The sequence below is a fragment of the Gossypium arboreum genome, chromosome 13 (assembly GCF_025698485.1).
Source record: "Gossypium arboreum isolate Shixiya-1 chromosome 13, ASM2569848v2, whole genome shotgun sequence".
NCBI lineage: Eukaryota > Viridiplantae > Streptophyta > Magnoliopsida > Malvales > Malvaceae > Gossypium > Gossypium arboreum.
Window position 1 is genome coordinate 116,552,198 of NC_069082.1, and position 17,413 is coordinate 116,569,610.

The 17,413-nt window shown below is 36.1% G+C and overlaps 1 long non-coding RNA gene across 1 annotated transcript; it reads left to right on the forward strand.

Moving 5' to 3' along the window:
- Window positions 1-3,990: 3,990 nt before the first annotated feature.
- Window positions 3,991-6,285, forward strand: LOC128286666 (uncharacterized). Its single transcript, XR_008277286.1, has 2 exons — window positions 3,991-4,089; window positions 6,109-6,285. It is a non-coding gene; the product is annotated as an uncharacterized LOC128286666 (long non-coding RNA).
- Window positions 6,286-17,413: the final 11,128 nt, after the last annotated feature.

Sequence of the window (17,413 nt, forward strand, 5' to 3'; positions counted from 1 at the left end):
ACTACCAGTGGCTGTGAACACATGACAAAATGCCATAGATGGAATCTGTTATGGCTGTGGGTATACAACAAAATATTGTAGGTGAAATCTGTCGATGACTGTGGAATCACAACATGCTAGCAGATGATAGTTGTTAGACGGTTGTGAGTGCACGATAAAACATTGCAGGTGGAATCTGCTCTGGCTATGGGTTCAGAACAAGATTGTCGTAGTTGGAATCTGCTATGGTTGTGGGTAAAAAACAAACGGTAATGCAAATATACTTCTATTTTTCCTCCGATCATATCGCCCCTCCCCATGCTATGCATTATGGTATGCTCATAACAATTTCATATGGTAGCAATTAATATGCACATAATAGAGCAATACAGTAGCATTTAATATGCCTTTAACGAAACAATATAGTGGTAAACAATTTGCTCATATCAGTTCAATTCAGTAGCAATTAATATGTTTGTTAGAAATCAATCTTAGTAATGGGAGTCATGTTTCCTATGGCTAGTTTAACTGTATGAGGCATTCTATACTTTCAATCACAAATACTGATACAAAAGGCATAAATATTGTTAACAAATCATGCAAATACATAAAAATATAATTTGATTTCAGTCAACCTAATCATGAATTCTAGCATAATTTATTCTCCCAGTGACTTAACTGCATAAAATATTGCACTAAAAATAGTTTGGGAACCATTCAGGGGCTAATATGTACAAAAACATAAAATTATGAGCAAAACTATAAAATTTAAGAAATAGAGGCACATGGTCATATGGTCAGGCTGTGTGGGTTGCATGGCAATGTGGTCTGGGTTGGGTTTGATTTTGCCTTGATTTTCTCGTAAAAGAACACACACCTGACTTCTGGGGTTTCGTATGATGATCCTTACATCCAAAATTGATATTGAATACCTACAACAGGTCTTTCGATTGAAAAAAACACAAAAATTAATATATACCTTCAAGATTTATCGAGTTTTAACAAGTTTTCGTATAACATCCCAAATGCGGCCTTGGAGTTTAGATCGAATTCGGAATGCTACATTGATCATCGAAGTGATCGTGAGAAAATCTTGTAAAACCAGTCAACCTTAATTCCATTTTTGAAAGCATTAATATCAAGTACTTAAAACCGGAATAATAAAAATGATTAAGTCTTCAAAACAGAATTTGCACCACAGTATTAAAAACCTTACATTTCAAAACTGAATGACAAATAAAAGTCTGAAATCACAAACAAAAGCAGAAGAGGGGAAATAGAAAAGGGGGTGAGCTTCACAATCTTAGTGTGAGATCAGAACTATGTAACTACAAAAGCAGATATAGATACAATAAATCTGAAACAGTTTAGCAGCGGAACACACTTACAGAATTGTATAGAACCATTCGGTACATTTGTAACAAACGTATCAGCAAATAGCAGTACTCTGTGCGTATTAATAACACACTCAGAACACACACTTAGAACAACCATTCGGTCACAGTAACGCTAACTTCCAAACAGTCAGACAGTTACAGTGTAGAGTTTATAGAATTCACATAAGTACAAATAGACAATCGCACTCACAAGGCAGTCAATCAGATGCATATGGATGCAGTTGAGTTAAAGAAAACCCACACATCCAGCCAACACACCTCTCCGTCCCCCATCACACCTTAATAGAGCTGTTAAGCTCATCCAACCAATCACACCATATAGGACCTCGAAAGGCCCATCCAACCCTACACACCAAATGATGTCATCCTAGGTTGCCCGGCCATGATGAACATCAGCATTGTCCTCGACCCTCAGGGAATTGGGACTGCCCACGACCCTCTGGGTATTAGAGGCATCAGTAAGCTGTACAGCGCCATGCAGAAAACCGCGGTATAGATATGCAGTATAAATTGCCAGATTAGATATATTACGCAGCGAAACTAGCGTATAAGCTGTACCATGCAATGCGGTAAACTGCAGTACAGATATGCAGTATAAACTGCCAGATCAAATATATTACGTAACGTAGCTAACAAACATGCGGTAAAGTGCAAGGCGGTAATCTGCTATACCATTATCTGTAATGTCCACGACCCTATGGGTATTGGGACCGCCCATAACCCTCTGGGTATTATTAGAGCTTTCAATAATAACTACCAGAGCAGCTACCAGTTCAGATCAAACTCCCTTCTCTTCACAATCCTACCCAAAATAGTATATGCATATGTATGTATGCAGACAAATGTGCACAATCAGAATACCAATTCCAAACATTTAATCAGAAGCAAATATTCACATTCAATCAGTCAGTTATAGAATCAGACATGAACAAACTCTTAACTCGAGTTAGTATCATTGCACCAATAATCACAATTATCATACACATCAAGCCCAAATCAGAGTCCTAAGTACCCTTAGCAAAGCTCAGTCAAGTGTTGGAACATGCAGAGTTACAATTACACTTAAATCGACCTAAAATCACTTTTTGGTGAGATAGGGCCACACGTCCATGTGCTCCGATCGTGTGGAGCAATCCAGGCCGTGTGAAGGTCCAAACGCCCGTGTGAAGGGTAGCACACGGTTATATGACAGAGGCACACGCCCGTGTGGTGTAGGGGCACGACCGTTGGCCATGTAACACACTATCCAATTTCACTAAAATCAAGTGCAGAGTAGACACGACCGTGTGAGTGTCTCATATATCTGTGCTGCCACTAGACACAGTAGTGTGTTCTGGAACACACACCCATGTGAAATCCCTAATCCCCAATTCAGTCACACGGCCGTGTGACTCCAAATCTCAAATCCTTAATTCCCAAACTCACACGCCCGTGTGATTTTTGACAAAAATCCCTAAATCAGCCACACGGCCGTATAGCACCAAAATTGGCCGAGAACCCTAATTCCCAATTCCACACGGCTGTGTGCCACGGCACACACCCGTGTGGCCTTCGAAGAGGTCACAAACCACCTCAAATCAGCCTCGAAACTGCAGTTTAAGCCACCACAACAGCCCCTAACCTTTGCCCTATCAACAATCATCAAAAAATGACGATTTCTCATCACTTCCATCGACTAAAAACCCAAAATCAAAGGGTTAGCATACAGTCAAGAAAACCAACATAACCTTTGCAATCGAATAAAACAATGTAGTTAGAGTTTAATTCTCACACCTGTTTCGACGATGAAGGAACCGACAGATGAGCGAAAATTCAGAATCTGCAAAAAACCAGTTTCAGAAAGATTTAGAAAACAAAAGAAGAAGAAAAATAGAGGAAAGAAAAAGAAAGAACGTGAAACGACAAAAGGTAAAAATAAATTAAGAAAATATAATAATAAAAATGTAAAATAATAACCACACAAAAAAAATAACAACATTTCTCCAAAATGCTCACAGCAAGACTCTAACCCAGAAACTCCAACAGACTGACACTCCACTTAACCACCAGACCAATAGACCTATTCTTGCCACTGAGGTGCACACCTAATCACATATGTGCAGCCTCCTCACTGACCCTATGTTCAAATCCCAAAACTTCTAGGCCCAAAATTCAGGGTGTTACATTTCAAGAGAACCCATTAAAGATTCAGAATTGATTTGAAAGATTGTCAAGAACGATGTTATTTCAGGATTTCATGTAACAGCCCGTTTTCAGTAAAATTTGAACAGTGGTTTAGGGACCACAAATCCGAGGTCACAAATTTTTTTTATATATTATTCGGAGGTCTACAGCATGTTAGAAATCTGGTATAAAAATTTTGTTAAGAAATTTTATCGTTTGATTCCTCAATTTGTGGAAAAGGACTAAATCGCATAAAGTGTAAAAGTTGCGTTCTATTAGCTAAATGTGTTAAATAGCTATAGAACTTAAAGTGGATGTCTTTATTAAGCAATTAGACCACTATTAGAGATAGTGGATGTGCATGGAGTGTAATCATTATGCTTGTTGGTGGGGAGTTGAATTATTATTATTATTAAAGGTTAACAATAAAGAAACAAATTAGCACATGCATCATCATTTTCTTTTTTTTCTTTTTTTGCTTCAACTAAAAATAGAGGAAGAGAAAGCCATGGAAGCTAGCTTATTCGACCATCTTCATGCCTTCAATTAGGTATGTGTTTGTGCCCCGTTTTGATGATTTTTATGTTTTTGGAATCGTTATAACTTGATCTAGCTAAAGAGAGGATTAATTTGCAATATGGTTCAAAATATAGAGTTTTACCATGAGAGCATATTTTCTATTTTTGAAGTTTAATGGAAGAAAATGAAACCTTATTGGGTGTTAAACACTTTTTGTTAAGTGATTTCTATTGAAAACTCGAATAGGGGCTAATTTGTGAAATGAGAAAATTAGGTGTTAAATGTGTGAAATTGTGGAATATATGGGCTTCTATGAACACCTAGATAATTCGAATAGGCTTAGATGTAGATGAAATCTCATGAAATTCGTTTTATGAGCCTAGGGACTAATTTGTAAAGAAGTTAAAATATTCAGGGCAAAACTGTAATTTTTCCATAAAATGAATTATGGGCTATTTTTGATACCATGAACATTCAGCTAAGCTCAATTCTGATTAAAAATGGTTAATTTGCATGTTTTGAGCTGAGGGACTAAATTGAATAAAAGTAAAACTTTAGGGGTAATTTTGTAAAAAGGTCAAAATTATAGGGGTAAAATAGTAATTTTTGCCATATCATGAAACTGGATCGAATTGAATAAGATAAGTATTGAAATAGTTAAATTTGATGTTTTAGATTCAGAAAAGCCATGTTCGGAACTAAATTGGGGAAAAGATAAAGTCGTGGGCTAAACTATCGTATTCTCTGTTCGAGTTGAGGCAAAGGTTAAGATTTGGCTGCGATTTCAGTAGCGATTTAAGTGGTTGGGATTTTGGTTCAGTAACGGTTCTAAAAGGCTCGGGTGTAGTTCGACATCAAAATCGTATCAGGTGTGTACCCGAAACACAGAACACGAGGTTTCGATAAAAGTCAAAAAAGGCCATTATCGATGCCACACAGCCGTGTAATAGGCCGTATGGTGGGCCGTGTAGTGGCTCCGACGTGGCTGTGTAGGCCACACAAGCTAGGTCAAGTTGTACCGTGTGGGCCACACTAGCATATAGGCCTACACCGGCATATGGGCCCCACACAGGCATATGGGCCCCACACGGGCATATAGGCCCCACATGGGCATTTGGGCCCAATTATCTAATTTTTTTCCTAGGGCTGCAGGGGTCGTCCTAAACAACTGTGGACCTGCGGTAGGACTCTATTTACTGATTAATGTATATATGATACTGCTACTGTGATGGGCTTAGGCCCTAATGCATGTCTGATACTGAAACTGAAATGGGCTAAAGCCCAAACTGCTACTAAAACTGAAATGGGCTAAGGCCCAAATTGATACTAAAATTGAAATGGATTAAGGCCTGAACTGCATTTGACTGTTTGTTGTGATTGACTGTTATTCTATACTGAGCATGTCTGATTACTGATCCGTATGACTATCTGTTATCTGTTTATAAAATCATGTTAAGCATGATTATTTGTATGAGCATGTTTAGTTGCATTTGCACTGGGGTGGGATGATTGATTATTAGAGGAAGTGTACTGAAAGGCTTTCATGCCTAATATCTGGCTGTTTAACTATAAGCCTTATTCGTACAGCAGTTTGTCACACTGTACCATGCATACGTCAGCTTTGCTGTGTACCACTATTTGATTTGGCGATTATTTGCATATTGTTAATCCATTATTTTCGGGCAATTCGGGGTGGCAGTCATTATTACCGAGCAACCCAAAATGACTTTATTTGGTGTGTAAAGGCTGGGTGGGTGTTTTAAACCCCACATGGTGTGTAGGGATGGTCAGAGATGGTATGTAGAGGCTGGTAGGTAGGATACTGATTTCTATTACTATATGCATACTGCATCTGAGATGGACTAAGGCCCTAATTTATATCCTAAATTGTATCTGAATGGGCTAGGGCCTAAACTGTATCTGAATCTATAATAGACTGAGACCCTAGACTACATTGACTGATAAATGTTGTTTGACTGAATGCATGTGTTTTGTGGGGGTTACACACTGAGTTTACGTAAACTCACCCCTTTCTATTTTATATGTACAGGTAATCCCCAGACTTAGAAGGATCGGTGTAGCGGAGCCTCTCGTTGACCACATGTTCGAACTGATTATTTTGGGTTTTATATTATGTAATGCGGACTTTACGGACTGTTTTGTTTTAATTCGGTTTAGACTGTGATTTTATGATTACATAATTGAAAAACTCAGATTTTATCAAAAACATGGGTTTTCTAAAAACTTGCACGATTTTCTAAACATGAACGATTTTACTTATAATAAGCTTCCGCTAAAATGAATTGTTTTGAGGCAAGTTGCTTAATTGAATATATGTTTTAAATTAAATGAAAGCAACTAAGGATTTATGAGTGTAATGTTTTATTGAGCTTCGTTTTCGAAATTCCTTCCTTGTGTCATCGCCAAATTCGGCTACAACATCTAGGCTGGGTTTGGGGTGTTTCATTTCAGGGTTCTACGGAATTAAAAATAAGAATTCTTACTGATCTTGGCACGCTAGAAATGGATTTTAACGGTGTTACACTAAAATAATATGAAGAAGGAATTGAACGGGATGAAATTTAGGTTCGAGATTTCAACAATAAATTTCTAGCAGAAGAATATGAAAATTTTTGAAAAGGAAAATTTAGGAAAATAAAAGATAAAATATGTATTTAAAGAAAAGGGAAAAATAATTCTAGATAGGGTTAAAAAAGATAATCAAAATCCTATCATGATTAAGATAGGGATCAAATGACAAGATTAAGCAAACTTTAGAGGGCTGATTTGGTAATTAAATTATTTTTTCGAAATTAATAAAAATGATAATTGATCAAAAAAAGGGAAAATGCAAAAGATGGAACTTAAACCTTGGTTCTTTAAAGGTTTTACTAAGGTCTTAACCACTAATACTAGGGCTTAATTCATGTTAATTTTAGTTACTGAATTGTATATATCTATCTCGGGTTCAACTTACCTATTCTTTATTACCTTATACATTTACTCATTTTTTTATTAATAACTTATTTTGTAACAGTCCGATTTTGACCCTAATCAGAATAGTAGTTTTGGGACCACAAATCCGAGTCAGAAAAATGTTTAAATATTATTTTCTGTGTTTATGATGTGTGAATTAGTATGTGTGAAAGTTTTGTCTAAAAATTTAATCGTTTGAGTGTTTAATTTTGAAAAAGGACCTAATCGCGTAAATTGTAAAAGCTAGGTGCTAGTTGTTAAAAGTGCCTATTTGTCTTGGCTTTATAATTGAGAGGTCCTTATGTGGTTATTAAGCCTTTTACTTGTATAATGGACAATTATGACCTTATTATATATGTTTTTAAATGGTTTACTAAAAGGGTATTATGGTCATTAGCATATTAAATATATGTTAAATAAAGCATAACATAAAATAAGGCCATATTCATATTGTTTTGCCGGAAAATCAAAGGAAAAATAAAAGATAAAAGCTTGCTAGGGTTTGGCTATGGTTTGGCTTGATTAAGGTATGTTTTTACTTCGGTTTTTGATAATTTTTACGTTTTTATAATCGTTGCTTTGTATATTATCGAACCCATGCTTCATTTTGAAATGTGCCATTGATGAAACTATAAGCTTTGTGATGTTAGTTGATGGATTATGGAAGCTTGATGTTGGGTTTACATGATTATGGAAGCTTGATATTGGGTTTACATGTTTTGTCTTTGGATTTTTAATGAAATAGAGTATTTTGGGTTAAATTGTAAAAATGTTATTTTGAGGGACTAAAATGTGAGATAAGTGAAATGTATGAATTTATATTAGAGCTATGAAAATTCGGCTAAGTTTGTGTACAAGAAAATTTTGTGTATTTTGTGATTTTGTGAATTAGGGACTAAAGTGTCAAAATATGAAAATGTGAGCACGAGTTTGCAAAATGCCTTAACTATGTGCCTATTGATGGTTTTTAATGATTTGGTGAATAAAAGGGTTAATTTTGAATACATATAGATCAAGAAAAGAGGAATTTAGACTTAGACCGAGGGAAGTCGAAGATTGTAGAGTAAACAGTCTGAGTTGAAAATTCTGAGTACGAGGTAAATTCGTACTTAAAGCATGATGTTAAGTATTTTTTGATGCTTGATTATACATAGTTTGTATATATATTTGGTTTGGATGAAAATGATGATAAATCAATGGTATTTGGCACTAAGTGTGCGATTTAAACAAGCTTCGGCTATATAAGGCACTATGTGTGCGATACCTAAATAGCTTCGGTTAATTAAAATGACACTAAGTGTGCGAAATTATTATAGCTTCGGCTAATCTTTAAAGCACTAAGTGTGCTGATGTTTAAAGCATTGGTGATCTTTGGAAAGTCTTAAAATATCTGAACAAGAGATGAGAATGCAAACGAATGAATACGGGAATGTGCAGGTAAGTATAATACCTATGTGGTAGATGGGAATATGCATATAAAGTGTATTGAATTGGTATAAACATATAAATGATATTGGCATGGACTTGATAGTTGAGTTGAGAATGTATAAATACTTATGTGTTGATGTTTTACATTTTATACACTGTTGATGATTTTTTGGTACGAGCTTACTAAGCTTTTGAAAGCTTATTTTGTGTGTGTTTGGATTGTTTTTTTTTTAGATATCGAAGCTACTATGAGATCGAGGATTGTCAAGGATCGTCACCACACTGTCGAACCTCATTTTGGTACTTTGAAAATGTATGTTTTGAAGTATGGCATGTATAGGCTAGTAGTTGTGGGATTATGTCTTAAGATGTATATATTTAACCATGTGATTTGGCTAGTTTATATTTGAATTTATAGTTTGATAATGGTATATAATATGTAATGCCAATGTTTCAAGTTTGGTATGAATTGAGTGATGAATTGAGAATGGAAATGATTTGTAATGTTTTACCATGAACTATGCTTGATTTGGTACTTGTAGGTTTGACCCAAATGAGGTGCCAAGTTGGCCATTCAAATGGCCTATTTTTGTCCACATGGGCAGAGACACGAGCATGTGTCTCAGCCGTCCACGACACACGGCTATGTTGCACAATCATGTGTCCCCTGGGTACCCTACAATTGTAAGTCAGGCTCAAGCACGGCCAAGGCACACGGGCTTGTGGCTAGCCGTGTGGCTCAAGTCAGAGGCGTGTACTAAAGTACACGGGCGTGTCTTGTGGCCGTGTGAAAAAGTCAGTATGGTTGCCCTGTTTGAACACAGCCTAGACACACGGGTGTGACTAATGCCGTGTAAGGCACACGGCCTATTCACACGGGCATGTGACCTGTATAACTTTGAAAATTGTTTTAGTTTTGAAAAAAAATTTATGTGTTCGGATTAGTCCCGACCCCTTTCTAAAGCATGTTTAAGGTCTCGATGACCTATAAGAGGAACTCTATATTGATGTTTGATATCTGATGATATAATGTTTACTAAATGAATGTTAAATGTTCTGATTTGTCTGATAATGCCTTTATCCCTAGTTCATCGATGGATACGGGTTAGAGGTGTTACATTTTATTAGTATCAGAGCTATGGTTTAGTCGGTCTTAGGACTACCATAGCATATTTGAGTTTAGCTATATGTGCCATATTTATGAATTGTGATAGTGTGATGAATCCTGATATTGAAATGTGCTTTTATATAGCAAATGGATCCTGATCGAGCTATAGCGGATGATGTCGAAAGTAATGCGCCTGCTCCCGCGCGAAGGACGATGCCATCTAATTCTCAACCGGCTACGAGTATCCGTGATGGTGAGGCTAGACAAGCCTTCTATCAGATAATGAATGATTGGTTCACCCAATATATTAGAACCAATTCAGTTGTACAACAACCTCCACCCCCGATTAATTCCCCTCAAGTTCCTATTATGCCACTAGTGAATCTGGTTCAGTTAACTAGACCACCAGTTGATAAGATTAGAAAATATGGGGCTAAAGAGTTCCAAGCTACAATGAGCGATGATATTGAAAAAGCCGAGTTCTAGTTAAAGGACACGATAAAAGTGTTTGACGAATTATCATTAAACCCTGAAGAATGTATAAAATGTGTAGCTTCACTTCTGAGAGATACGACGTACCATTGGTGGAAGACTTTGAAATCTGTGGTTCTGAGTGAACGAGTTACTTGGGATTTCTTTCAAGCTGAATTCTAGAAGAAATATATCAGTCAAAGATTCATCGATCAAAAATGTAAAGAGTTTCTTGAACTTAAATAAGGCCGTATGTCTGTTATTGAATACGAGCGGAAATTTGTAAGTGAGTCAAAATGCCCGTGAATGTATATCTTCGGAAGCAATAATGTGAAAGAGATTTGAAGATGGTTTAAACGAAGATATTTGTCTGTTAGTCGGGATTCTGGAAAGCAAAGAATTTGTAGTGCTTGTTGAACGAGCATGTAAAGCTGAAGATCTTGGAAAAGAGAAAAGAAAAGTTGATTCTGAAGCTAGAGAAATACAAAAGAGATCATCGGGCAAATCATTTTAATCTGGATCAAAGAAATTTAGAGATGATAGTAGTCGTTCAAATACTAGTGTGAGACATTTGAACAGAGATCGTGTTAGATCACAATCAAATTTTAAATCTCCAGCTACGTCTGTTTCCATTGTTGATAATGCAAAGAATGAATAGCCTAAGTGTGATCAATGTGAAGACGACATTTCGGTGAATGCTAGGACAAAAGTAATAACCGAGCTTGTTATAGTTGTGGTTCAAGAAATCATTTTATAAAAGATTGCCCAGATTTAGCTGAAAAAGATAATGTTCAGAATCTTAGGCAGAGTAGTAACGTTTCTTGTGGTAGACCTCCCAGAAATATGGGAAATGTAAACAGTAGACAAAGAGGAACAAAAGGCACAACTGTTAGATCTGAGGCTCGTGCACCTGCCAGAGCTTATGCAATTCGAGCTCGCGAGGAAGCTTCGTCGCCAGATGTGATTATGGGTACATTTACTCTCTATGATACTTCTATGATTGCTTTGATAGATCCTTGATTAACACATTCGTATATATGGATGAATTTAGTGAACAGTAAGACTTTGCCTGTAGAGTCTACTGAATTTGTAATTAGAGTTTTGAACCCCCTAGGCAGATGTGTTTTGGTTGATAAAGTCTGTAAGAATTGCCCGTTAATGTTTCGAGACACTTATTTTTCGGCTGATCTGATGTTGTTACTTTTTGATGAATTTAATATAATTCTGGGTATGGATTGGATAACTTTGCATGATGCTGTTTTGAACTGCAAACGAAAAACTATTGATTTGAGATGCAAAAATGATGAAATAGTTAGAATTGAATCTAATGATTTGAATCAATTGCCTGCTGTGATATCTTCAATGGAAGCTTTAAGTATGGTGAGAAAGGGTTGTGAAGCTTATTTTGCATATGTGATTGATTCAAGAATGTTAGAAAAGAAAGTTGAAACTGTGCCTGTTGTCTGTGAGTTCCCTGATCTGTTTTCTGAAGAACTTCCAAGATTACCTCCGATTAGAGAAGTTGAATTTGGCATTGAATTGGTACCTGGTACTACTCCGATTTCGATAGCTTTGTATAGAATGGCTCCGACTGAATAAAAAAGAATTAAAATTTCAGTTGCAAGAGTTGACCGATAGAGGGTTTGCTAGACCGAGTTTCTCACCTTGGGGTGCTCCAGTTCTATTTGTGAAAAAGAAAGATGGTACAATAAAAATGTTATCGATTATCGACAGTTGAATAAAGTGACTATCAAGAATAAGTATCCTCTGCCCCGAATTGATGATTTGTTTGACCAGTTGAAAGAAGCGGTTGTGTTTTCGAAAATAGATTTGAGATTAGGCTATTATCAGTTACGAATGAAAGACTCAGAAATTTCAAAAATTACTTTTAGAACGAGGTATGGACACTATGAATTCTTAGTTATGCCTTTCGGATTGACTAACGCACCTATTATCTTTATGGATTTGATGAATAGAATTTTTAGACCGTATCTAGATCAATTTGTTGTTGTATTCATTGATGACATATTGATTTATTCACGTGATGAATTCGAACATGCTGAACATCTGATATTCATGTTACAGATTCTACGAGATAAATAGTTGTATGCGAAGTTCAGTAAATGTGAATTTTGGTTGTGAGAAGTTGGTTTTCTGGGTCATATTGTATCAGCCTCTAGTATTCGAGTTGATCTGAGAAAAATTTTAGCTATTTTGCATTGGAAACCTCCGAGGAATGTCTCTGAAGTCTATAGTTTTCTGGGACTTGCTGGTTATTATAGAAGATTCGTAAAAGGTTTTTCGATGATTGCGACTTCGTTGACAAAATTGCTTCAGAAAAATGTGAAATTTGTGTGGCCTGAAAAGTGTCAAAACAGCTTCGATCAGTTGAAAACTTTGTTAACTGAAGCTCCGATATTGGTACAACCCGAATCTGGTAAAGAATTTGTGATATACAGTGATGCTTCGTTGATAGGTCTGGGATGTGTTTTAATGCAAGAGGGCAAAGTCATTTCTTATGCTTCGAGACAATTGAAGCTGCATGAAAAGATTAAGATAAACCACGTATGGACCTAAAACCACATATGGACCTAAATCGAGGAATACTAAAAGCTTCGAATTAGCTCGATTTAAACTCCACACCCCTAGTCATCGAGGTAAGTTTGTATGAACGGTTATCATATTAATGTTATTTAAATTGAATGTTATTATGTTATTTATAGTGTGAATGGATCGATGCATAAACATATCAATGCTATGATAGATATTGAGTCCCGGTTGAACCGTAGAAATTTTTAGGATACGAATGACATGTTATTAGGGATTTCATATTTTGGGTGCTGATCTTAAATGTCCTACCAATGGATGGGGTTCTGCATTTGTTGTGGATACTCCACAGCTCATGTGAGCAGGCCCATTTCACAACTTGTGTGAGCAATGATGTAAAGAAAATGTTACAGTTATATGTAAAGGCACACTTCGTATGAGCTTTCCCGAGTATCCGATGAAATTCTAGATGGTTTAACGAGCAAGGAAAGGGAATGAAACGATAAATATTCAAATGGAATTAAGCATAATCTTATGAAAGGAATACGTAAACTAAATGATGAATTTCATATGGAAATTGACTTATCTTATGGTTAATTCATTTAAATTATGTACAAGTGAGCTAACTTGTGTATTTGATGGTGATATATAGGCTTATGTCAAGTTTATAGTTTTGGTTGACATTATACTTATGCTTTATATTATGCAAATGCATTAGTAAGTTGTGTTTAGTTTATACGAGCTTACTAAACATTAATTGCTTACGTAGTTTCTTTCCTATGTTTTATAGATTATCGGAAGCTCGATTTGGTTGGAAGCTCGTCGGAGATCGATCACACTATCTAGAAGTGTAATGCCCCAAAACCCGACCTAGAAGTTTAGATCGAATCCCAGAGGTCACATTGATCATCGAAGTGATCGTAGGGATATTTTAGTTTAACAAGCTAGAAAACAAAAAAGTATTTAAGTTACATAAAACTGTCAGTTATAAAATCTTGTTATTTCAAAAAAGAATACAGTCTCAATGTCGCTTACGTGCGTAAAACAAAGAATTTCATACCACAATTTTCAAAACAATACTTAAAATTCAAAACTGTTTAATTATTAACTCAGAAATTATAAAAAAAATAATATTAAAGCATGTTTTTAACCGTGATTGTCCAAGACCTCTGCATACCGAGTCCAGCATCAGAACACATAAATGTACCTGAAACAGAAAACACTAAGGGGGTGAGCTACACGAGCTCAGTGTGAGTCCAAAAGGTGACAAACAACGTAATTATAAAACAGAAATTCAAATAGCAGTTCAATGGCATAACGTATTTATAGAGATACAGAGAAACAGAGGGTAAACCCAGAACCTACGTCCCGACCATGAGTAATGATCAACGCACTTGGTACTATACGTAGAATCACAATAGGAAAACCCATCAACGGGTTGATACCAAAACACTATCATTACAAACACAATGAAAAGAAAATCGAAATTACGCTTACCCCTTAATACCCCTAATTAGAACAGTCACAAATGTTAAGACAATCAGATAGAATACAGACAAATAGACTAACACCCAGTCACTCAATCAGATGCATATGAATGCAGTCAAGTAGTAAAAACTCACTATCCAGACAACACACCTCTCCGCCCCCTGATCACACCCCAAAATAGCTGTTTAAGCTTATCAACCAAGCAAACCACAAAGGACCTCGAAAGACCCATCCATTCTTACACACCATGTATGTGGACTAAGCCACTCAGATAATAATATGCAGCAAAGCTGCCGTATATGCAGTACAGTGCATTACGGTAAACCGCTGTACAGACATGTTGTAGTTTAAACTGTTAGATCAGATAATAGTACATAGTAAACCACTATACTGATATGTTGCAATTAAACTGCCAGGTTAGATTAGAATCAATCTTCCTTCTTTTCACAACCAACTGAAAACTACTTTGTGCAAGTGCATTTATGCTTACAACCTCACAGAAATAATGAACACATTGACAAACAGTCAGAAAACAGCAGACATGCACACATCTAGCTAATCGGGTTCAGAATCAGATATCTAGCACAACGGTCACAAATAACACATAAGTTGAAGCTCAGATCAGAGTCTTAACTACCCTCACTAAAGCCTAGCCAAGGGTCGAAACATACAAACACATTTTCAGATAAAAAACATACACAAAACTAAAATTGGTGACTTAGGGCCACATGACCATGTGGGGGTCAATACGCCTATGTCAGGGGGAGACACGACCGTGTAAGGCAACACACTCCCGTGTGGGAGGAGGCACACGACCGCATGGCTAAGGTACAAGCCCTTGTTAGCCAGGGATATGGTTGTGTGATCAGGCCGTGTAACTCTTGCCCAATTGTGCTAAACATGGTTCAGGGCGGACATGGCCGTGTAAGAGTCTCACACGCCCGTGTGGGATCCTTAAATCCCCAAATTAGCTACATGACCGTGTGGCACCAAAACACCCAAACCTTAATTCCCAAATGCACACACCCACGTGCCCAAGGGACATGGCCGTGTGGATATCAACTAATTTCCCCAAATTACCCATACAGTCGTGTGGCACCTAATCTTGCCCAAAAACTCTAATTCCTAGTTCCACACGGCCGTGTGGGAATGCACATGCCTATGCGGCCACCCATGTAGTCACAAAACCACACCGAAACAGACCAAAATTACTGTTTTAGCCATCAAATCAGTCCTTGACCTTTGCTATAACAAAAATATATCAAAATACGCAGTATTCGCCATACTTCCTCAACAACTAAATACCCAAAAACAATGGTTTAGAGCATACACAAGAATTTTCGAATCAACAACTCGCAAATAAATTAGATAAAATTCGAATCCCACACCTGATTCGCGATCAAAGATGTCCAGATGCCGATTGGACGACAAAGAAACGGAGTTTCCCAAAACCACAACCATAACCGTTTTTTTACCAAAAAGAATAAGAGAAAGAAAAGCAAGAGAAAAGAGAGAGGGAGGAAAACAATAATCAGAGAGAGGTGCACGTGAAAAAGGAAAATTGGAAAAAAATAATAAAAAGTAAAACCAAATAATTAGTTTTAAACTTAAATCAAATCTACTATTTAACCATATAAAAATATTTAACCCAAAACGCACACACAAGGACTTGAACCCAGAAGCCAGAGGTACACTAGCATTCATTTAACCACCAGACCAGCAGGCCCATTCTGACACTAAAACGCAGAGACTATCCCAAGTGCGTGACCTACTCACTGACCCTTACTAAGAATCTCAAACTTCTAACCCCCAAAACCGGGGTGTTACAAGAAGTCAATTTGGTAGTTTTTGTGTGTTTTAGCCGAGGTTTATAATGACATGTATAGGGTGGTTTGAGAATGGTTAATATGTGGTCTATTGGTATAAATTGTTGATTTGAGAATGGCCAATATTGGTATGTTTTAGGTAAGTAATTGAATAGGTTATCATGAATGAATTGGTACACTGTTGACATGTTTTGATAGTTAATGACTTCGTATATTGAGATGCCTTTGAATGACATATTGGTTGGTTGAATTAGGGTCTTGAAATGGCATTTTGATGTGTGTTTTGGTTATGTTTAAGTTTCTTCAAAGTGTGCTTAAATGGGTTAAAAGATTGTGCATGGAATGGTGTAACACCCCAATACTTGACCCGATCACTGAGTCAAGGCATCAGGATGTCACATTCGTTGCCGAAGCAACTACTGAAAATTTCAGATCAATTTATCATATTATTTAATTAATGTAGATCATTAACTAATTAAAGTAATAATTGAATTTACGACAGAACTAATTACGAGTTAAAGAAGCCCATTAAAATTTCCACAATTGATCAAATGCAAAATTGTAAAGTTCATAAAGATTTTTGAACCATCGTTGCGACGTTGGGGTTTCCACGTCGTGACATGGCGAACTTGTCATCGTGACGTTGTCTCCATTTTCCTACAAGTTCCATGCTTTATTTTTATTTATTTATTTTATATCATTACCTTAACCGTATTCAGATGTCATAACCGCCACTTCATTTTACATATCATCCACTTACATCTATTTCTAATCTCAAGTCCTCATAAAAACATGATATTCAATCAAAGATAAGAAAGTTTATAAAATTAACACAAATATTAAAGTTTTACAAATAAGACCATTGGAGGACTTGCACTTACCAAATTAGTTTACCCACTTGATATTTATATCTTGAGCTACATAATTCGAAATTAAGATCCGCTTAATGTTTTTGAAACTAGACTCAAATATATTTTTACCATAAAAATTTCAGAATTTATAATTTAGCCAATAAGTACAGTAAATTCTTCAAATTTGTCCCTGTTCTGCTGCTTGACAGCTTCGACCTTTCTTTACCAAAAATTAGTTATCTCTTAGTACGGGGTTTGGATGATGCTTCTATTTGTTTCTCCTAAAAATAGACTTATTAATATTTAAATTTTAGAAATTTAAACCTCTAATTATTTTTTTAACAATTTTTATGATTTTCCAAATTCAAAACAGGGGAACCCGAAATCAATATGAACTTGTCTCACAAAAATTCATATATCTCATAATATGAAATTCTTTTGCAAACACCGTTTTTTTTCTGTAAAACTAGACTCAATAGGCTTTAATTTAATGTTTAATTAACCTCTAATTCAATTTATACAATTTTTGATGAATTTTCAAAGTCAAACTACTGCTACTATCCAAAACTGTTTTAGTGAAAAATGTTGATAACTAAGTTTATAACACTCTCCTTTCCTTTCTCTACAATATTTCCCATCACTTCCTCTTATTTCCCTTCA